Below are 25,310 nucleotides of genomic sequence, written 5' to 3' on the forward strand. Positions count from 1 at the left end.
AAGAAGGCCTTCCTTGTACTTTATAGATCAAATTCTACATCTGACATGTTCTGAAAGAAACACTTGCACATGCTTCATAAATTATCACAATTGTAATTATATATTGTCTACGACAGGTATGGGTTTTTTTTGAGTAGTTCTTTTTTTTTTTTTTTTTTTTTTTGAGATGTATTTATTTAGGCATACAAGAACTGGGGTATAAGCCAGAGGCACGGTGGATGAGAGGATTCACCGGAGACTGAATGGGGAGCAGAACAGGCAGACTGACTGAAGTACACAGCTGAGGGGAACAGCGGGTGAGACAGGAGAGGTGTGCTGCACCATTTGACTGGGGGTCGAACTCGTGCTGCAGTGGCTGGCAATAGCTTGATATTGCTGTCTTTAACCCCTGTGCCACCAGGAAGACCCCTGTTCAAGTAGTTTTGACAAACATTGGAATGAGGACAATGGTACTTAAGAGGAAGTAAAGGAAAAGCAAAACGACTTAGATAGAGACAAGCTTTAATTTCTTCTAAAGGTTTTGGGGTACAACTTCCACCACAGAGGACCACAGAGGTAGTCCTACTTACAGGAAGGGGTCAACGTTTTTTAATACCCTTGCAGTCAGCCTAAGTTGTTGACCAAAGTATGCCTGAAAGTTGCTGTTGTAGACTTTCAAACTAATTGATTCTAGTAGGTCCAGAGTCAGTTCTATAAATGGGGTCAGCCATGCATTTGACCAATAGTCAAAGCTTGGGGAGGGTGAAGGGGGGAGGTCATTATACCTGTTAGTAGAGGTGAAGGTGATCTAGGCAGGATACAGACAGTGTTCACAGCATGGTTATTTGGCTATTCCTTTCATGAATACCTTTTCTACATCGAGAGACTGTAAGCACTATAAAAGCAAAGATGGTGTCTACTTTTATTTGCTTTTGTACTCCATGCACGTCAGTATCATAGACACTCAGAGAAAGAATAGTATGTGAAGATGATCAATCCAGAGAAAAATCATTGCCTAGAAACCCAGCAACATACAAATAGTGTCCCCTCACCTGGAGAAATGTGTTTTTTCATAGAACCTCATAGTTGAAAGGAACATTAAATATTTGAGTCCAATTTCACAGAAGAAACTTAATATTTCTCTTCTATGTATGTTATAAACAAAAATGGCCCTGCCTTGACCCTTCTGGATGGAACAGCCATTAGACGTGATGGAATAGTCATTACTTTACAAAGGTCTGTTAAGGGACAGATAAAATATTTAGTTCCAAGGCGAAATAACAAGTAAAATCCAAACTCTGAAAGTCTGGAAGTTCTTTATTTTACTGCATTTGTAATCCAGACAGCAAACAGAATAACTCAATATTGAGTTTTAGCTTAGAGCAAAATTCTATGAATTTTATCTTACCTTAATATAATTACCTCATTTAACTAATGTTCTATCAGCTTATACACATCAGAGAGAGAAATGTAAAATTTAATGAAAGATAATTTAGCCAAACAGAAATCTTTGGGCAAATGCATCTGTCCCCCCAAATGGTATAAAACCATATCATTTGGGATGGGCATAATATATAGCACATATGCCACTTTGTCCTCTCCTGCACTATTGGGAGACTTTATTAATTTATCATGACATTTACCTTCTTAGCACAGGTATAAAAGGGTCTTCTCCAGAATAAGATACCTCTCAGCCACTAGCTATCAGTAACTACTGGCAATTGTAATGCAGGTACAAGCAGTCTCTGCTAAAGGAGAATTCTACCTGGCCTTGTTGCTGCCTCTAAGAGACTGTTTATGTCCCCTTCCTTTCTGGGATGCAGGTTCTCTAAATGCCAAATGATACAGCAAAGGAAAGCCTCTTCACCACCAAGAAAATAGTAATAAAGAAATAGAATTTTGAAACAAAGTAATAAGCAAAACTGAAAGCTCCAGTGCTCCACAGTCTACCTACTCTATCAAGCAATTCAGAAAAGGGTCACTTAGCTCACTCTTTGGTTCTGTGCAGTTTCCATTAAAATGTCCACTCTGATGTGGTGTTTTTTTTTTTTTTTTTCACTCACTGAATACCCTTTCATTTAAATTCATTAAATGTATGCTTATCTATAAACCACAAAATGAAGTAATTCCTGGGCAAATAGCTTGTCTGGGAAGAAGCAAACACACAAACAAAGGGAAAATAAACGTAGTGATTGGATGCCCAGGGCTAGACCTCTTATTGGGACTACTGCCCAGAAAATGAGGCATCAAGATTTGATGATTGTTCATTTTCTTGCTGGTATTACTAAATTGAGAAATAAGTTATATGAGATTACTTAGAATAACAAAGACCAAATTAATACCCCCCGGTTTTTTTTTTTCAACCACAGTAGAATCCCCAGTGTTTTGATTATTTCAAGATAGCTCCATAATCCCATCCAAGTGGAATCTGTCCAGTTTGAGTCATTTGTAATGTGCTCCTCTAACATATTAGAAGGTTAAAAAATTTTAGAACCAAGATAATTGGAGTGTATTTCAGATTTTGTCAATATTATCAGATCAGTTTATAACCAAAACAAAGGGTCATCTGTATCTTCTTTTTCATGTTTGTACCCTAATGCACGGAGATTTAGGTTTTAAGTGCATTCCCAGATGCAAGGATGTCTCTGACTATGTTATTTGCAGAGTGGGTCACCCTGCCCTCTGAACATTCTTTCATTGCCAGATTGCCTCAATAAGACAGGCCCCCACTCTACCCCCAATAGATCCAAGGTCCTGATTAGTTTTACAGATTTCCCAAAAATGTGTCTAAGTTTTTACCTATTTCCCTAACCAATTAGCCGAGTAGTTAAAAAATCTCCAGAGATATTTAGCAAAATAGCTTGGAAGTGAACAGTGTTCTCACTATAAATTATGTGTCAAAAGTGTCAGGATAGTCACTATTCCCAATAAATTATAACTTTATTTACATAGCATTTTTCCAAAGTTGACTGCATTTATCTCATTAAATAAAAATACTTGGGGCAGGTAAAATTCTTCTACTTACCTTTTATTTCTCTTTTTTTATTCTACATTTTCTTTTTATTTTAAAGATTTATTTATTTATACAAGCACTGGGTACAGTCAGAATTGTGGGAGAGTGAGAGAATTCATCAGAGCCAGAGCAGGGAACAGAACAGGCCGACGGATGAAATACACTGCTGAGGGGAGCAGTGGGCACGGCAGGAGAGGTCTGCGCGCCATGTGGGACCCTCGCCCTGTGGCCGGGGATCAACCCAGCATTGCAGAGGCTGCCGGCAGCTTCATAGCCTACCGGCTCAACTGCTGCGCCTACAGGGGAGGCCCTTTATCTACATTTTCTTAAAGGAAGAAACAGTTAAGCCAATTTTGAGAGTCATAATGGTAACAAGTGTAAGAATCAAAACATAAAATACGTTTTTATACAACCAAACATGATATTCTTTTTTTTTTTAAAAGATTTATTTATTTATGCATACAAGAACTGAGGTACAGGCCAGAGGTGTGGGGGGTGAGAGGATTCACCAGAGACAGAGTGGGGAACAGAACAGGCAGACTGACTGAAATACACTGCTGAGGGGAGCAGCAGGCGAGCCAGGAGAGGTCTGCTGCACCATGTGTGTAGCTCCCTGTCTGGGGATCAAACTCATGCTATGAGTTGCTTCGTAGTGTTAACGCTTAACCTTTGCACCACCAGGGAGGCCCTAAACATGAGGAATTAATTTTTTCCTGAAAATAGTTTTTAACTGTAGATTATTGTAGACATGGTGAACAAATAAAAATGGTATTTTTGTCTTTTGTGGAACTTAATGAACTTAATGAACTGATTGTCCTTAGCAAAATGGTCAAAAGAAGACAACAGAATTTGGCATGTTCATCATCTACCACTGTCTTCTCCTCCTGTTTTTAATGATGAAAGGGAGCTGTCCCTTTTCTTAGAGGCTTTGTATGACATTATCACTGACATTGCCTTGTTAAAATTCCAGTATCCTTTAACTGATCCTAAAATTAACTCTTCTCTTTCAATTCAAGTAAGTTAGAAATGTAGGAAGACAGATTTGGGGAGAAGGCTGCAATTTACTTGATGTTTTTTTTTTTAATTTTATTTTATGTAATTCTTACATCATTTTTCATTTTTGCACAATGTATGCATTTTCATTTTGGTTATATTCCCCGTACAATTGCACCCCCCCCCCTTATTTTGACCCTAATCCTTCCCCCGCCCTGGTAGTGTGTCTCTGGTTTATAGTTGCTTGTTGATTTTGATTTTTACTTTGTATTAATTAGTCTTTTTCCTGGTCCCTTATTAGATTTTCTAAATTCCTGTTATGAGTGAGACCATCCTGTATTTTTCTTTTTCTTTCTGACTTATTTCACCGAGCATGATCCCTTCTAGCTCCACCCATGTTGCTGCAAACTGCATGTGTTTATATTTTTTTGATTGCTGAGTAATGTTCCATTGTGTATATGTACCACATCTACTACCAAAACCAAACAAGGACAACACAGAAAAAGAAAACTACAGGCTAACCTCTCTAATGAACACGGATGCAAAAATCCTCAATAAAATTTTAGCTATCAGAATCCAAAAATGTATCCATAAGATAATTAACCACGACCAAGTAGGATTTATTCCAGGGACACAAGGATGGTTCAGCATCTGAAAATCAATCAGTGTTATCCAACACATCAACAAAAAGAAATATAAAAACCATATGATAATATCAGTAGGTGCTGAGAAAGCTTTCGACAAAGTACAACACCCATTCATGATAAAGGCTTTTGAAATTCTCAGGATACAAGGAACATACCTCAACATCATAAAGGCCATATATGACAAGCCCATAGCCAGTATCATTCTCAACGGCGAAAAGCTGAAAGCATTTCCATTAAGATCTGGAATAAGACAAGGATGTCTACTCTCACCACTGCTTTTCAATAGAATACTGGAAGTCCTAGCCAGAGCAATAAGACAAGAGAAATACATACAAGGAATCCAAATACGGAAGGAAGAAGTCAAACTATCACTATTCACAGATGATATGATAATATACATAGAGAACCCCAAAAACTCCACAGAAAAACTAATTCAACTCATCAATCAGTTCAGTAAAGTGGCAGGATACAAAATCAACATGCAAAAATCAGTAGCCTTCCTATACACAAACAATAAATCTGAAGAAGAAATTAAAAAAAAATCCCTTTTGTTATTGAAACAAAAACAAATCAAATACTTTGGAATAAACCTAACAAAAGAGGTAAAGGACCTATACAAAGAAAACTATAAAACACTGTTAAAAGAAAGAGATGTTGGTGTTTTTTTAAAATTATCTGAAACTTATGTTATACCTTCTGTAAAAGAGGAGAAAATCTTTGTAAGTTTGGTATTCAAATTAATTGAAAAATATATCTATAAGGCCTATAATATTGCATGCAACATATTCTAAATGCAAAAATATTGCCTCTTCTCTTTCAGAAGTGTGCTAGATAATAATAGCTTCTTTTATAGTTTCCTAAAAACATGAACCTTTTTTATATTTGAAGTTCCCTTATGTTAACTTCATACATTTAAAAAATTAGTTCATTCACTTATATTCACTTAATCATTTCATAAATTTATCAAATGAATAAGCAAATATAAATGGACAAATGAATGAATGAAGTAGTTTTTGAAAATGCATCATGTCTATTACTATTTGTGATCTATCTATAACAATTTTGCGTAAGACAGTGTCTCAGATTACTAGAACTACAGTGACAAAGAACCACAATGGTTTGATTAAACAAATTTATTTCTTACAAGCTCTCAAAACCTAGTTCCTTTTGAGGACTGCAAGGAAAGAATCTATGACAGCCTTTTCTCTTTGGCTTGTTTATGGGCATCTTCATGTTTGCATGGCATTCTTCCCATGTATATGTCCTTCCCCCAATTTCCTGCTTTTTATAAGGAATCCAGTCATTTTGAATTGGGCATTTTAATGCCCAATCTAATGATCTTATATTCACTTCGTCACCTCTGTGAAGACTCTATCTTATCTGCAAAACCATTACATTATGAGTTACTGGGAGTTAGGACATCAACATAAGAAACTCTGCAGGGCACAATTCACTCCTAAGAAGGTCAAGAACTTACACTTTATTTAATTTCCAAAACTGTAGGGACCATGTTTAAAAAAAAAAAAAAAGTAGAGTCTCCCTGGTGGTGCAAGGAGTTAAGCACATCACTGTGACGCTGTCTGCAGCCTCTGTAGCACAAGTTCAATCCCCAGCCAGGGAACTACCCACATGGCACAGTAGACCTCTCCTGCCTCACCTGCCGTTCCCCTCACCAGTGTATTTCAGATAATCTGCCTGTTCTGTTCCCGACTCTGTCTCTGGTGAATCCTCTCAGTCCCCACACCTCTGGCCTGTACCCCAGTTATTGTATGCATAAATAAATAAATATTTTTTAAAAAGTATGTGGGTAGAAAGAAGAAGTTGCCTATTTAACAATTTATTGTTTTCCATTATTAAGATAAATCATGAGTTTCTTTTCAAGGGGTAGATAAGTCTGTTCTGTTTTCTAGCATTCCTACTCAGATCCTCCAAAACTGACTGTCTTAATCACTTCATGGGCCCTGAGAAATAATCTAGAATGCTTTTCCCTCAGGAAATACACACAATATCGGACCTCCCTGGTGGCTCAGGCAGTTGAACGCAATGCTGTGAAGCTGGCCGCAGCTTTTGCAGCACGGGTTCAACCTCACCGGCTGGGAAGCTACCCACATGGCTCAGCAGACCTCTCCTGGCTTGCCTGCTACTCCCCTTAGCAGTGTATTTCAGTCTATCTGCCTGTTCTATTCCCTGCTCTGTATCTGGTGAATCCTTTCACCCTCATGCACATCTGGCCTGTACCCTAGTTCTTGTATGCATGAATAAAAATAAATCTTTAAATAGAAAAAAAAATACGCACAATGTCTTATTTGAAACACCAGAATTTCCAGTGCTTTCAAATGACTATTTGTCTACTTGGAATTTAATCTTATTTTGAAAGGATGAAATATCTGTTTTCTTTAAACTTAAAAATTAATTGATCAAACAAACAAACAAACGGCAATTTCCAGGAGACCACAGAGATAATTACCAACAAATATAAGCAAAGTGGGCCCTCATTATCATTCTATCAAGTAACATAAGCTCTCTGTAAGAGATAAACGTCTTAAGTGTGGTAGAACAAATTAATCTACATGGGATTTTTTTTAAAGAAAGCAGTTATTAATAGGAAGAAAAATGCACCAAATGTTTGTTGTTTTAATCACATAAACAGCATTTTGTTTATCCTGAATATCTATAGTAAAACAAAGATATAATGCAGTTTCAATCACAATACAAATTAGGCTTTTCAAACTTAGAATTAAAATTTTTTAAAGATTTATTTATTTATTTATGCATACAAGAACTGGGGTGTAGCCCAGAGATGTGGAGGAGAGGGGTAAGAGGATTCACCAGAGACAGAGTGGGGAGCAGAACAGGTGGATCTTCTGAAATACACCGCTAAGGGGAGCAGCAGGCGAAACTGGAGAGGTCTGCTGTGCCATGTGAGTCATCTCCCTGGCGGTGGTTGAACTCATGCTGCAGTGGCTGTGGATAGCTTCATAGTACTGCTTTTTAACCCCTTGTGCCACCAGGGAGGCCCCTGGAGTTAAATTTTTAAAATCACCAGCATAACTCAGAACATGGCCCTGCAGAGTTTTTCTGGAATTTAGTTTTTTGTTTCCTTTTGCCTCTTTCTTTATTCAATCACATCTAGTAATGTGCTATGTTCCTTTCATGGGATCTATAACACGAATATATTCCCACCACTCAAGTATTTCAAGATGTTCATTCTGAATTAAATACAAGATAAAGATGTTCTACCCATCACTTTGCCAATTGTGTGTCACCATGGAGTTGCTGTATATTCTTTTGTATATTCCGTCTTTCAGTTTCTTTTTCTGACAGTTTTCAAGAGCTTGATCGTATTTGGACACACTCTAAAATTTAGCTCCAGGCATCTTCTTACTCGTCTTTCCCACAGTTGGTATTCATTCTTAAATCCAAAATAAAGGACATTGTTACTTTCCCACCTTTCACAAATATATTTCAACCTGACACAACTCATACACAGTTTAAAAGTTGTCTTTCCCTTTCCTTTGGCTAGGGAAAAGTCTGCAGTTTAAAAACACAGTATCAGTAGTTAATATAGTTCTATTCAAGAACTGGAAAGCCTGAGAATCAAAAGACAGCAATTCCACACCTAAATAGTCACATAATAAAAATTCCTGAATAGAGTTAAGAAAACACAGAATAGATTGCTCACAGTGGAGTTATTATTAATTTTCAAATTTTGAAGCTATCATATAGCCATCACAAGTAGCGTAAGCATACAATCGATTGTGTTTTATGTACACAGTGAAATACTCTAACAGCACTGAGGATGAACAGAAGATACTTACAGGTCTCTATTAGAGGTACTACTTGTGCTAGCACTTGAGGAAAGTCAAGAAAAGACTCTTTATTGGACAGAAAGAAAAATCAAACTTACAGACGGTTACAACAGATTCTTTGACCAACATTGTAGTTTTCAGAAAAAGTATGGCTCATCAGAGATTCTTGGATTTGGAACAAAAGAATTTTCCCTGATGTCTATTAGTTATTGGATCTTTGCCACCCTGGGGACCGTAGGAGGGTATCTTTCCTTGGCTGAGTTATTTTCAGAAGGGAGACAACTGCTGAGAGCTTTCAACATTCACAGCAGCTGGGACAAGTCCTTTATTTCCAGAGGGGTTTCTGGGTGTTAGTGGTGTCTCATACTATCCATTATACTCATGCAACAATGTGAGTGAATCTCACAGATGTAATCTTAAATGAAAAGCCTTGGGTACAAATAAGTAATGCTGTATCATTTAATTTATATGAAATACATAAACAAGTAAATTTATTGTTTGTTGCTAGATCACAATAGAGGTAAAAGTTGATGTTTAATGAACAAAAGGGGTTACTTTCAACACTCCCTTTCTTGGTCTGAATGCTGGACATGTGGCTGTTTTCAGTCAGTATGTAAGTACTGTTTGAGCTGCATACTTAGGAATAGTGAATCTTTCCATGTGTATCTATGAAGGCAAGGTTGTGTGTACTTTGTCTTTTTTTTTTTTTTTTTCAGAATGATGCTCTTTTTTTCATTTTTAAAAATTTTTGCCTTTAAGAACTGGGGTGTAGGCCGAGATGCGGGGGGTGGGGGTGAGAGGATTCACCAGAGAGGAGTGGGGAGCAGAACAGATGAATTTACTGAAATGCACTGCTAAGGGAAGCAGTGGATGAGACAGGAGAGGTCTGCTGTGCCACATGTGGGTTAACTCCCAGGCTGGGAATCAAACTAGGGTGCAGGGTGATAGCATGGACTTAATCTCTACACCACCAGGGAAGCCCTGTGTGTACTGTCTATAGGGAGAGAGGAAGGTATGTCTTAAAAAAAAATTGTGCGTTGATCTATCATCTGGCTATCGTGTATATGTAGACATTGGGATGGGAAGTATAGTTTTCCTTTCATTTCTACTCTTCATTGACATTTAAAAAAATAACATTTAGATAATGCCTTCTGCACTTTCTGCATTTTCCTTTCTTAGATGCAGTCAAACCAGGATTTTCTGCCCTGAATACCATTTTAGCCTAAACTAGGTCAATATCACAAATGAGAAACATTATGTTGGATTAGAAGAAGGTCTGGTTCAAATTGAAAAGATTATCTCCAAAACGCTGAAACACATTACCCAGTGAGGCAACATTTAAGAGTAAATATGTAACAGAGAGACTTTTGATGTTAGAGGAATGCAAATAATATTCCATATTCCTTTTCCTGGATTCAGGAAATGATACTATACATGCCTAATTTTTTTTTTATTGAGGTAATATTGGTTTACAACACAGTATATGACTCCAAGATATAGGATCACACCTCTGCAGATTATACATGCCAAATTACACACACACACACACACACAAAAAAAAAAATACACATTAATGCACACACTATGTACTCTATACACAACAGGAGAAACACTTGGATATGCCTTTTAATTTCTGCTCTTGAACAGCTCTTTTTCTAATAGGAGAAACAGATAGGTAATGTGATAATTATATCATGGAAAATCTTAATCTGAGTTTACTGACCCTTAAATGGAAAAAGGCACTGTAGTTGACATCTGTGTTTTTATCAGAATATCATATTAGTTTTCTAAGAGGTCAGGCCATACACTAAGCACATCGTCTATCTAAGGCATAAATACTTACCTTCTTTTTTTTAGGGTTTATTTATGCATACAAAAGCTGGGGTACATGCCAGAGGTGTAGGAGGTCAGAGGATTCACCAGAGACAGAGTGGGGAGCAGAACAGGGGGACTGACTAACATACACTGCTGAGGGAAGCTGCAGGCAAGACAAGAGAGGTCTGCTGTGCCATGTGGGTCAGCTTTCTGGCTGGCTGGGGATGGAACTCATGCTGCAGAGGCTGTGGATAGCTTCACAGTGCTGTGCTTAACCCTTTGTGCCACCAGAGAGGCCCATAAATACTTGTCTTCTAACCTGAGCTGGAACACACACATGCATGTGCACACATATAACCCCCCCCACACACATGTGCACACACACACACAGCGTTAAAATGGATTTGGAAAAATTGGTTCATATAGCAGACTATGACTGTGCATAAATCACAGTGGACCCAAATGCTAACTCAGACTATTGAAATGTTTTATCTGTAACTGACTTACTTTTAAAATGCTTGCCCAAGCTACCAATCGTCCATCTCAGCCATCTAAGTCCTGCTTATATTCCATTAATTAGGTCAATTTTAACAAAGCCTATTTATGTGCAATCTTCTTATCAGCATCCCTGGTGAATATTGATAAGATATTGATAAGATATATTAAAGAATATTGATATTTGTAAGCACTCAGTGTTTGTCACTTTCCAAACCTCTACTTTAGGCACTGTGTAAGCTTCTGAAAAAGAGCTTAGATAAATAAGGTCAAGCCCATGACCTTGAAGTACCACAAGTGAGACAGGTAAAACAGGTAATTGTGAAGCAGTGATGGAGGTACTAGGATGTTGGTTGGCATGCATTGCTGTGCACTGGTGATGGGGTGTTTAACTGTGTCAAAGAGTGATCATTTTATTCAGATCATTATGGGATACTTTATAGAAGTGACCCTAAACTGTCTTAAGAAACATTTGGAAGTTAGATAAGAACATTAGAAAGAAAGGGGTTCTAGGCTGGATCTGAAGCAAAAAGGAGATAAGGCCAGTCAAGCATAAGGGAGATGTGAATGCACGGTGTTTGTTTGAGGCCACAGGTTTATATTCAGCATAAAACTTGAGAAAAATCACTCTATATAAAGCTCGGATTCTATGTCAAAATTGTATTGCAACTTCCTTTTCCTGGACTAGTTGTCTTTTCTCCAGTTGCTGAAAAATTACATTCTACAGCTTTCTTTCTCCAGTATTGACAAATGGTTAAATGGAAAGGGAGGTCAAAAAAGAAAATCAATGTGATTTTACACAGTCCTCATTACTAGGTCAGCCATGTCTTCTCTGTGCATACTCAAGCTGGTTTTCTTGCTTTGAGTAAGGCTTTTAAAAGGTTGCTTGCTGGCTGAACTGTCAGCTCAGGGAGAGAAAAATTCGTTTTCAAAATCTATCTACAATACAAAAATGTAAAGCAAAATCTCAGGCATCATAGCTATGATTCTATTTTTAATTATCATCATTAGTGCAAAACCAAAGAGGAAACCCTGATTGTCCAGTCATTTCCATTTAAAATAAAGATTTGCAGCTGGAAGGGTCTTTAGGGATCATCCATGTCAAACATCATTTCTCCCTTTATTTTATAAAAATGGAAATCGGTGCACAGAGAAGTCAAGTGGCTTGCCCAAGGTGACAAATTAAGCTAATGGCTGAACCTGAGCTTGGTCCTAGTAGAATGTGTTCAGAAACCAGACATTTGAATCTGCAGAGCAAAGGAGAATAGGTTATTTTGAATAATATTTAGTTATTCCTTTAAAAAGGAAGCTTTTATTTAAAATAAGTTTTTATGTGGCTGTTCCAGTGTTACTATTTGTGGCTGTATCTGTGTCTGTGTGGTTTGGTGGGGGGTTCATGTATTCATTATATAGAACCAACATCTGCTAACCAGTGGTTCTCAACACTGGCTACACATTAAAATCACTTGAGAGGCTTAAAAAACAAAAATCAATGCCCAGGCCACACTCCAGAGAGATCCTTATTTAACTGATCTGGGATGTTTCCTAATATCTGCATATCTAAAGTTCTCTGGGTGATTCTAATTCAGAGTCAGTACAATGAACAACTGCCCTGATCCGGTATCGTAATAGTCAGTTGTTCACAAACCTTCCTGTGTTGACAAGTTTTCTGTACTTAATGTTTTCTGTATTAAATATACATAGTTAATATTTTATTCACATTGACTAATATTTGCATTTATTTTTAAAATAAATTGTATGCCATTATGACAAATGATAAACAACAGCTGCTCTTAAATATGACATAGGTATGATATAGCCAAGATAATATAAAATACAATTGCTTGTCTGAGATTTGAGTCTAGAGCTTGTTATTTCTTTGTTAAACTTATAGTAGCACATGTAGGGGAAATATTCCGGACAGTCATAGGATACCCAATAAATGGATGGATTGATAGGAAAGTACCAAGGGAACACTTTTATAAAGATGTCTGGCCTTTCACAATCTAAAATCATCTCTCTTAATATCAATGGTCAGTCCCACACTTCGAGAATCTGTGATTTAGCATACAAGAGGAACTTGCAAGGCATTTTGTTTTTATTTCTTGCATCTGCAAGCCTATCAGGGCATTGATCTTCTGCCTTGGTCTTCCCTGCTGCTCTCAGCCGGGCTGCAACTCACCTTGTACCAAAGCTTGGTGACTTCGGTTCCACACTGACCTCCCCTAGTAGAGCAATGCTTCCTCCATGAGAAACCCTAAGAGGGAAAATGGTGGCTTGCGTATGTAGAAGTGTAAGGGGAAAGACAGTGTCGACACTACACAGAGGCATTTGTCATTTGTTTATTTCATATGTCCATATCAGTAACACTCTCAGAGCTTCTTGGAGAACACATAAATAATGAAAGATCTTTATTTGGAGAGCCCTAGCCAGCGTTCTCAAAGCAGGTGACCAAATGTGTCTCCTTGTGTCTACAGCTGTCATTTTACAAGAAATCTTTTCCAAACTGTGAGTGTTTTTTTTTTTTCCTTTTTCGTTTCTCTTTATTTGACTCTTGTTTTATCTTTATTTGCGCTCTCTACTTTCTCTCCTGTTTTGCTTTTTTTTTAGTTGTTCACCCACCAAGGCTATCCCTCTTATATACAAACAATTAACATTTGAATTTTTTCTTAATACCTTTGAAAGGATATATGTTATACCCTTACCCCCAAGACTCTATTGCCATGCATTCTCCAATAATCCTTCCTCCTTCATTCCTTTGAGAGCCAGTTTGCAGCATGAGTGAGTGGTGCAGCCTTTGGCTGGCAATATAGAACTAAGTAACATTGTTTCAGGTTGCAGGAGGCAAGGGGAGGGAAGGGACAACTGGGGCCATGGCCCATCTGCAATGGCAGGTAGGGTCTTCTTAATTACTTATAGCTCAATTTCCTTTTCAGTTTTCCTACCAGGTTGATCTGTAGGCCGGCCTGTTACCTTAACTATTGAAATTATTTAGTTAAACACACTGCACAATATTTCACAGTCTGAAGTCTTTTTAAGAGTTCAGGATTAGTCTCATCAAGTTTGTCTCTTCCAAGAAGCAGTAGTTCTTTTTTTTTTTTTAAGATTTATTTATTTATACAAGAACCGGGATACAGGCCAAATGTGCGGGAGGGTGAGAGGATTCACCAGAGACAGAGCAGGGAACAGAACAGGCAGACTGACTGAAATACACTGCTGAGGGGAGCATCAGGTGAGACAGGAGAGGTCTGCTGAGCCATGTGGGTAGCTTCTTGGCTGACTGGGGATCGAAGTTGTGCTGCAGAGGCTGCAGACAGCTTCACAGCACTGAGCTCAACTGCCTGTGCCACCAGGGAGGCCCAGTAGTTCTTGACTATAGTTGCATGTTGTAAATGACATGAAAAAATACCAATAATTTACCTCCACTAGTGACTAACCTAAATTTGCATATTATGACAGAACTTAGCTTCATATATGGTTAAGCCACCATTTGATTCAAATGTGTAACAGGTCCCCATTATTATTTTGTAAAAACATATCTATTGGGTTTCCTTAATTCTATTTTGGTACTTGAAGGTAATGTATAGGGTTATATTGATTATTAATGTTCTTCTAGATTCTCCAGGAAGATTTTGAGGTATTATATAATAAATGTGTATTTATTGCATGCACATACATACACATACACTGATGTATGTAGGTATGTATGTATGCAAGATGATGCATATATGGAAGAAGATATATATATATATTAATATTCAACAGTATCCTGGTTTTTTTTTTTTACACTGCTGAGGGGAGCATTGGGCATGGCAGGAGAGCACCATGTGGGACCCTCACCGGTGGCCAGGCATCGAACCCGGCATTGAACCGGCACTTCAGAGGCTGCGGGCAGCTTCGCAGCCAAGCACTCAACCGCTGCACCACCAGGGGAGGCCCATTTGTTTTTAAAAGCCAATGTTCTTAAGTGATCTGCTTCTTCAAAGTCCATTTTCTTTCTTCCTTTATCTTGGGCTCCAAACACCTAGTGTTATATCATCTTGTGGAAAAAAACAAAGCTCCATGTAGCTCCAAAGACGTTTTGCTGCCCCCTACGTCAGAGCCATTTACTGTCATCCTCCCCAAACATACACGCACCACATACCATTTGAACAGTCCATCATTCTCCCAAGTTTCAACTAAATATTACTTTCTTTTAAAGTCCATCTGTCCCCATTTTTCACAACCATGAAGTTACAAGCTTAATATGTATAACAGGAATTTCACAGTATCACATTCCAGTTTCACATCTAGCACATAAAAGTTGTTGTATATTAAGATAAAAGAGAGAGACAGAGACAGAGAGAAAGAGATGGGGGAGAAACAGACAGGAGAAAGAAAGAAGGCAAGCAAGCTTACTAGTGGGATACAACACTCTCCCCCAAAACAGAAAATTCAAAATGTCTTCTTAACACACAAAAGCGACACATTTTATTCCCTCAAAATCATTTGTCCTCAGAATAGAATATGTCTGAGGGAGGCAACAGTATATCTACATAATCTCCCAGCTCTGAGATATTTCAGTAATGCATACATAGAGTTGTATTTATATCCATTATGAATTTAAAATAGTTTTGAACTTTTTTTTACATTGATTTGATCCTTTTGCTATAAGTCCTATTTCACCATAACTATTGCCTCTTTTTTCATTTGCTTATCCATTCTGTAAAAAGATTAACCTTTTATTACATGCTGTTAACACTATATCTTTAGAGCAGAGCAACCTGTTAAGAGACTTAATAGACAGAGGGCAGACACATTTAGGAGCGACGGTCGTAGTATGTTTAGCTGAAACCCAGGCAAAAGCAAACTGTTGAAAATCTGATATATCATGTGATTGAAATAAAAAAATGGAATTTTGCTGTTGATACTTATTTACATGTCCAACTAGTCATCACCAGTGACCTGTTACTATATTTAGTGAAAAATATTTATTGCCTTGCAGCAGAAGAATGTCTCCACTGTATGAAATTTTAAACTAAAGCTAGAGCATTCCCTCTAGTAATTTGAAAAACAAAACACAAGTCAAGATACCAATTTCAAATATTTTTATGTGGAAAAGTAGTCATGGGAATCGCCCTGTAAGGACAGGGCTCTGCTAAGGGATGCCCAGCTATTAAATTATAATTGCGTGAAAATATTTTAACTTTAAGAAAATGATGAGCAGGTCTGTGGCTTACAGAAAGGCAGCTCTCCTTTTTTTGTTTCTTAAAAAAAAAAAAAAAAATAGTACCACTAATGCTCTTACCCCTCGCTGTCTGCCTCTGAAATCCCCTTATCCTCTTCTGATAGACAGACACAAATTGAATTACCAAACTAGGTGTTTTTTGTATTTTTTTCCTGTCTTGTTTTATTCTTTTTTAAACCTAGGCACCAATAACCTCTATCATCAAATGCTGTCTTGCCACTGCCATCTTGTGGACAGGATGTTATCACACAATTCTTCTTTTGACCAAACCAAGGACACAAACATTGGTAACTTCCCAGGAGTGAAAGTTAGAAATTAGAAACCAATAGACAGTTAAAAAGGAGCGAGGGAGGTCTCTTTATCCACCTTCTGCAGAGTGACACGAACTATTTAAAAAGAAATTCTGTCATGTAGTGTTTTGCCTATATTTTCTTCTACACCTAAGAAAAGAATAAATGAATAAATAGATTAATAAAAAAATTAAAAACAAATAATTAATATCTAGTAAAAAAAAATTCTGGGAAACTGTATGTCCAAATGCTGCTTGTAATCTGATAATAATATTATTGGTGAATGTTATATTTCAGACTTCAAACTGTATCACCACCTCTTATCTTAGCTTCACCCCCAACCCTTGCTTTTCTCTTTGTATTTTAGCCATGCTTCAACTTATGTATAAATTAGATAATTTAGACTTCATTGTCGATAATTTGCCTCTGGAAAAAATTTCCTTGTTTTTCCTTTGCTAACTGAAAGACATTTTATTTTAGAATCCTCAACACTCCTTGTTACTAATCTCCAGTGGCTGACACACCCATCACAAGCATTGAAATTTAGAGAAAAGACTTGGTGGTGGTGAGGAAGGGCTGTGTTGTGCACTGTAAAATGTGCCTTCACCCCAGCACCCACGTAGGCGCTGCCAATACTGTGCCCGACCTTACGGCCAGTACAACCACCAAAAGTAGCCACTAGTTTCTGCCATGTTTCTTTTGTCACTGTGGCAGGGAAGGGAAATAAAAGATCCACGGATGAGAATATTACTCTTGAGAACTGAACTTCTGTTTTCTTAATATATTCTGTAAACCCCCTTATCTTCCTAAACTCTCCTTGCCTTTTCTGCTCACATCTTTTTTTTCTCATCTTCAATGCAAAAACACTTCAGATTCTTGAAGATCCATAAATGTCTGTAGTTCTTTTATAATACTTAATCCTTGATTATTTATTCTTGAAATATTTTTCTGTCTTATTTGACATTGACTTTTTTATGAACTGCATAAAAGGCCTGCCTTCTTTTCTCTGAAACAGTACTTCTCAAAATGTGCTCCACAGAGTACCGGCACTAGCATTTCGATACTTCTAATGTGCTCTATGTGCTTGTGTACATACTTATAACTTGTGTATGTACAGATTTTTATAGTCAATGTTGAAAAAAGTAGCAAACCTTACCCCCAATACAGACTTTCACAAGGCATATCAACATATCAGGGTTTGTAGAAATCTTTTAATTCATGTAACTCTTTAATACACTTTCTTTTTTTTAAGATTTATTTATTTATGCATACAAGGTCTGAGGTGTAAGCCGGAAGTGGGGGGGGGGCGAGAGGATTCACCAGAGACAGAGTGGGGAGCAGAACAGGTGTATCTAATGAAATGCACTGCTGAATGGAGCAGCAGGCGAGACAGGAGAGGTCTGCTGCACCATGTGGGTAGCTCCCTGGTGGGGACTGAACTTGTACTGCAGTGGCTGGGGATAGCTTGATGGCACTGTGTCTTTAACCCCTGCGCCACCAGGGAGGCCCCTTAATACACTTTCTTATCTAATATTTATGACTATATGAGTCAATAAATAAATTGATCAGATAAGTTTGTCTCATTAAAGAATGTTTCAATTCAGGCTTTCACCTCTAGTTCCAAAGGATCATTAAAACTTTATCTTTAGGAGCCTCCCTGGTGGCGCAGGCATTTGAGCGCAGTGCTGTGAAGCTGTCCACAGCCTCTGCAGCCGGTGAGGGTCCCACATGGTGCAGCAGACCTCTCCTGTTGTGCCCGCTGTACCCCTCAGCAGTGTATTTCCTTGGTCTGCGTTTTCTGTTCCCCACTCTATCTCTGGTGAATCCTCTCACGCACATCTGGCCTGTACCCGGTTCTTGTATAAATAAATAAATAAATCTTTAAAAAAAAAAACAAACTTTTTCATTAGGTTCAGATTAATTTCTTTTCTGTGAGAACAGCATATAAGGGAGAAGTTCCATCGATATCTGCCACTTACAGTTAAAGACTAGTTTTGGACTGTAGCTGCAGCATATAAAGGGGACTATGGAGTCAGAGATCAAGTAGAAAAAGAAAAGTGAGAAAATATGAGATGATAGAAATCATTTGAATTTGTCCTCAATGTGAAAAAGAAGAAAGTTCCACATCTTAGGTTAGGGGAAAGTCCTGGGATGTACATATACAGAGTTTGTTTATTATTAAAAATCTGGCTAAATATGTACTAATACTGAAGAAAGACTTCATTTTTCTAGGAGAATTTCACTAATGACATGAGGAAGGGGAATGGTAAATTCTTAGACTTTTTTTTTTTTGAGAATATTTGCTAAGTGCAAATACTGCATGGTCATATTCTGCACTTGCAAGAGGTAACTTAAATTAAGGGCTACTGTGGATAGATATTTGGGGCACGTACTGTAGGTAGAGGGAGCATAAGGGGCCGCATTATACTTGTAGGTTAGGGGGTAATTAATTGGAAGAATACCAGGAAAATATCAGAAGCAGCTACATTTCTCTTCTTTAATCCCATCTTTCTGTTTAGATGGCCACATCCTATTTCTCATCCACACTTTCTCTGAAAAAACTATGATTAGTTTCACATTAAGGCAGAAGTCATTAATACTAGTACAAAGAGAGACTTATTAAATCAAACTAAGGCTAAAAGCTTTAAGCTGCAAGCAGAAAAAAATCAAGTCTGGTAAACTCTCAAAGTGGCAAAAACAAAACAAAACAAACAAACAACTAGATAGAAACTCTGCTTTACCTGTTCAGACCAGTAGTTATAGCACAGCAAAGTAATGTCTATATAGTCTGTGTTTGTTTTAGATTCAACCCTTGTCTCTATTTCCACCCGGGGATTTAGAAAATAGGACACAATGCATCTGTGGTGTCACATGCAATTAGTACCCTGGTGAATTGCTAATGAGGCAACTCCAGCTCCAAAGAAGCATTTTAAATAAACCCAGAATACATCATATCTTCACAAATTGCCCTTATAAATTAATAAATACATACACATGCATACAAAAATGAAAATGAATTCTGCAAATAAGCCCTGAGCTGCTACTATGTGCCAAGTGGGTAAGGTGCTAAGGATGAGGTAAACAGAAAATCTCATTGTCCTAGTCCTCACAGAATTCATTAGCATAAGATCAGCTGTAGGACATCTCACTGTAATACTGAAATGAGGGAAAAAACAAGTTCTGCATTAGAGGTACAGGCTCAAATTTGAGAATAGGGCAGGTAGTATCAGATGGTTTAAACTTGATTTTAAAAAGTCACAGAACTGCCACATGCAAAAAAAAAAAAAAGAAAAAGAAACTAGACTACTACCTCACATCATGCACAAAAGTCAACTCAAAATGGATAAAAGACTTGGATGTAAGATCTGAAACCATCAGATATATAGAGAAAACATAGGCAGAACATTCTATGATGTAAACTCTAGAAATACATTTTGAGAACACATCTCCAAAAACACTAATTTGAAAGGAAATCTGCACTCCTATACTAATTGCAACACTGTTTGTTATAGTCAAAGTATGGATGCAGCCTAAATGACCCAAATCTTAGGAGCAGATCAAGAAGATGAGGTATATATATGCAATGGAATACTACTCCGCAATCAAAAAACATAAACTTATACCATTTGTGGCAAATGGATAGAACAGGAAGGGTTGATGCTAAGAGAAATAAGACATCAAGAAAAGGATAAATATCAGATGTTTTCATGTATATGTGAAATATAGAGTAAACAAAGTGTCAGATAAAGACAAACTTGAAATTTGACCATATATAAGAGGCATCCATGGCGGGTTTGGGGGTGGGGGGCAGAGAAAACAAGTGTGTGAGGGAAGATCACAAGGGAATATGGTGAATGAACTATGGGGACTATGGGTGCTTTCATGGTGGAAGAATGATGGTGATCATACTGTAGTCCAAAAATTAAATTTAAAAAAGTAAAAATAAAAAAGTATCCCAGGATTTTCATAAGGGAAAAGGATATCAAATAAGCCAATAATAATAATAATAAAAAAAGATTGGGGGGAAAAGAAAACCCTTTTGTGAGACCACAGAATGCTAAAGTTTATTTCATGAAAGTTGGAGCAAGGGAGAAAGTTTTAACATTACAATAATTTTGAAGATGTATAATCAACAAATATTGTCTCCCATCCACTATGGTATCCTATTTTTTATGATTTATTTATTTATGCATGCAAGAACTGGGGTACAGGCCACAGGTATTGGGGATGAGAGGATTCACCAGAGACAGAGTGGAGAACAGAACAGGCAGATTGACCAAAGTACACTGCTGAGGGGAGCAGCTGGTGAGTCAGGAGAGGTTTGCTGCCCCATGTGGGTAGCTCCCTGGCCTGCAGGGGATCAAGCTTGTGCTGCAGAGGCTGCGGATAGCTTCATAGGTTGCGTCTTAACCCCTTGCGCCACCAGGGAGGCCCTGATGACCTATTTTTTAATGATAGTTTATTTCACTCTACAGAAGCTTTTTAGCTTGATTTAGTCCTGTTCTTTTATTTTTGCTTTTGTTTTCCTTGCTGTGGGAGTTGAATCCCCAAAGATATCCCTGAAGCCAGTGTCACATGGTGTTTTGCTTATGTTTTCTTCTATGTATTTTATAGTTTCCAGTCTTTAATCCATTTTGAATTAATTTTTGTGTATGGTAAGTGGTATAGTTTCATTTTTCTGCATGTGGAGGTCCAGTTTTTCTAGCATCATTTCTTGAAGAGAATTTCCTTTTTCTATTATATACTCTTGACTCCTTTGTCATATATTAACTGTTCATGTGTGTGGGCTTATTTCTGGGTTGTCAATTCTGTTCTTTTGGCCTGTGTGTCTTTTTTTTTTTTTTTTTTAATCCAACACCGTTCTGTTTTTATCACTGTTGCCTTGCAGTTTTGTTTGAAGTCTGGGATCATAACACCTCTATTCCTCTTCTTTTTTGTCCAGATTGCTTGGCTATTCAGGGTCTTTTGTGATTTCATATAAAATAAATTTCAATAACGTTTTCTTTATTTCTTTGAAGAATTTTACTGACATTTTGATGGGTATTGCATTGATCTCTGCTTTATTTTGGGTAAGATGGCCATTTTACCAATACTAATCTGTGAGTTTGGACTATCTTTCTAATTCCTTGTGTATGTTTTCACATAATCTGCAAATATCCAGAATCCGTAAAGAACTCATATAATTCAATTAAAAGAAAACAAAGAACCCAATCAAAAAGTGGGCAGAAGAGCTAAATAGACATTTTTCAAAAAAGGGCATACAAATGTTCAACATCACTTATCACCAGATATATGCAAACTAAAACCATAATGAGATCCCACCTCACACCCATGATTATAGTGGCCCACATCAAAAAGACCAGAAATAAAAAGTGTTGTCAAGGATGGAGAGAAAAAAGGAACCAGAAATCCCTCTCAAAGGTATATCTGAAGAATACAAAACACCAATTTGAAGAGGTACATGTACTCCTAGGTTCAGCGCATCCCTGTTTACATTAGCTACGTTGTGGAAACATCCTGAATGACTGAGGACAGAGAAATGAATCCAAAAAATGTGAGAGACACACACACACACACACATACACACACACACACACACAGAGTGAACTATTAAAAAAAAAAAAAGCATGAATTCTTTTCATTTGTAGCAACATGGGTGGAACCGGTGAGAGTAATGCTAAGTGAAGTAAGTCAGAAGGAATCAGACAAGTTCAAGATAGTCTCACTTGTATGTGGAATATAGAAACACGTAACAAAGAGTCAGTCAAAACCAAAGCAATAATAAACTCTAGGGATCCAGTGGAACATGGTGGGCAGGGTGTGGAAGTATACATTTGTAGAGGTTTGAACCTACAGCTCTTGGAGCAAATAAAAAGATGTAAACCTATTTTTACCACAGTAGACATATTTAATAAAAATGGGTTGCCAATATATATAACCAAACTTCTGAAATTTTGATTGGGATAATGTTCAATACATCAAATAAATTTTCAGTAAATTGGCATCTTAATATTGACTCTCTTAAAACATGAACATGATATAAAACTGAATTTATTTGGCTCTACTTTAATATCTCTGCAAAAATTTCTTTAATTCCTTTAATTGCAAAGATTTATAAAATACTGTTTTTGCACCTATTGCATGAAAATTATTGCCCGGAACTTTTTGCTTTAATACTATTATAATTATATCATAAGCATTATTTTTAAATCTTGGTTAGAATTTATATCTTAGATTTTTTATATTGCTCTTGCATCTTGGAACACAGCCAACATTGCACTAAGTAGCATAAGGAGAAACAACCTTGCCTTGCTTCTGCTAGTGGAAGAAAAGTCATCAAAATTTACTATTAATTATGATATTGAATCACTAATAGTTTCCCTTTATATATTTCAGTAAAGTGTATTCTCTTCTATATTTTTCTGTTCCTTACTTTCTGAAAGTTTTGCCATAAGTGAGTGTTGAATTTTCTCAAGTGTTCTTTCTACATACATTGACTAGAAAATTTATTTTTTCCCTCACTAAAAGTTTGATAGAATTCAACAATGAATTATCAAACAAAATAAGTAATAAACTGTAATTTCCTCCTCTGAGTGCAGGGTGTAGATATGTTTAGCACTTCGATTGATCTTTTCAAAAAACCAGTTTTCAGCTTTGTTGATTTTCTTTATTGTACTTTTTCTATTACATGAAATTTTACTCCCACCCAAATTATTTCCTTTCCTATTCTTATTTTAATGTAATTATATCTGCTTTTTTTTAGTTTTTAAATATAGGATATTAGTGTGTTGAGTTTTTTCTTAATATTTTAAAATATAATTATAAATTTCCCTCTAGTGATTGCTTTAACAGTGTGACAACATTCAGTAGGTTAAGTTTGTACTCCAAAGGTGTTCAAAATACCTTCTAACTTTCTTTTTGGTGTTTCCAGTTATAACTTACTAATTTATAATTTATTAATATTCCATTTTATCTAAACATGCTAGTACACATGCATGTACAAATAGACATATATTACATATTAATATATGAAAATAAGATGTCTATATATTACATATGACCTATTTAAATGCATAAATCATAAACCTATGAAATGCAGAGTGTATGCACTTTATAATTCTTTTTGAATATACAGTTTATTTACATGCACATGTGTACACACAAAATTTCTTGCCAACTCAAGGTTGACTGGAACAAAATAGATTGTATATTAACTTCCTCAGTACAGGCACTACTGAACATACAAACATATATGCATTTAGTCCAGTCTGTCTAAATTTATATGATGTTCTTTGAGTATAATTTAGTACATCTAGAATAGTATACTTATTTTTTATGTAGAGTAGTTTTCTTCATTGGTAATTTTTCTTTAAACTGCCAAATAAATTTACAGAAGTTAAGGAAAAAAAAACACCAAAAAATCATTTTCATTATTCACATATATATCCTTTTCTGTGATCTTTGTTTTCTTCCACTAAATCAGAATTAGCATCTGGAATTATGCCCTTCAAACTAGAGATTTTCTTTTACTGTTTCTTCTTATAAAACAAGACTGGCAAAGAATTTCTTTTCCTTTCGCTACTCTATTAAACACATCCCTTGGAGTTCTTCTTTTCCTCTATGAAGTCTCATGCTTGTCTGTCCATCCTTAAATCATAAGCCATCTTGTCACTTTAGATTCCGTGGCAGTAGCTGTGTGTTGTGTCAGCAATCACAGGGCATATTCTCTATTGATTCAGGCAGATGGGTAAAGGAGAGTCCGGGAGCCCTCAGTGGCTTTTTCAAGCTTTTAGTGATCTTTCTACACCATTTGTAGTGAGGCAGCCAGGTGCAGGGCAGGCAAAGTAGCCGGAAGACTGGGTGGCTTGTAGCTACAAGCAATCCTTGACTCTCTCTGGGGCACAGGCCCGAGGTGCAGGGGGTGAAAGGATTCACCAGAGATAGAGTGGGGAGTAGAAAAGGCAGATCTACTGAAATACACTGCTGAGGGGAGCAACAGGGAGTGACAGGTGAGGTCTGCTGTGCCATGTGGGTTAGCTCCCTAGGCTGAGATCAAACTGTGCTACAGTGGCTGTGGATAGGTTCGTAGTGCTGCAACTTAACCGTTTGCACCACCGGGAAGGCCCTGCTTCACTTTTGCAATAAGCTGAGGATCTCAAAAGTAGTTGTGGCCAAATTTAAATGATATCTGCGCTAATAAATAATCATCTAGTCCTTTGGAGGGACTATTATATGGGTTAACATTCATGTGACTATATAAACTTATTTCCTTAAGATTATTCAGTAAGAATTGTTACTAGTTACAGTTTTATTAAGTGTCTTAGCTATCCTTTTAAATTAGCCTTAAAATGAAGCCTATTGTCACCTGGATGCTAATGTTTTGGTATTCTTCATAAAGCTTATTTTATTAAGAAGAAGGAGGCTCTTCGTCTGGCAATGATAGCTATGGCTTGTTCATTTTACCAGTCAACAGATGCTTCCCTTTTCCTTCTCGTAGTTAGTTCCCTTCTTTTGAGATCATCTATCTGTCAGTATCCTTGGACTCAATCATCTTGGATCAGGCCCATCAAAGGCTCAGTTGGCAATGTCATTGGGACCATTTGCAACCTAATTAATCTATCTTTGTGGTGCTTCAAAACAGCATACACACCACCTTAATTGCTACAACCTCACACCCACTGGGGACCACAAACAGAGAATAAGTAGGCTCTGACGCATCCTGTAACTCCTGTGTTAGCATCATTTACTGCAAGATTAATGAGAGAAGCTGAGAAAGCCAGAAGTGTGGAATAAAACCATGGGTTTGCATTTTAGAAAATTCCCCATGCCATTTAAATACAGTAAATACTTAGTTCTAAATATCGTAGTCTTTTGGTTAACATCAGGGCTTTTATTTTTTCATCATACATATTAGATATATTACTTATTGTCAATGAACTTCACAAAACTGAATGTCTGAAAATGATAATGTTTCAAATTGTAACCAGGTTTTTTTAATGCTTAAAATGCAATTTTTGAACAACTGCAATTTTATATGGAGTA

The sequence above is a fragment of the Talpa occidentalis genome, unplaced genomic scaffold, assembly GCF_014898055.3.
Source record: "Talpa occidentalis isolate TD23 unplaced genomic scaffold, MPIMG_talOcc4v2.1 talOcc4.17, whole genome shotgun sequence".
NCBI lineage: Eukaryota > Metazoa > Chordata > Mammalia > Eulipotyphla > Talpidae > Talpa > Talpa occidentalis.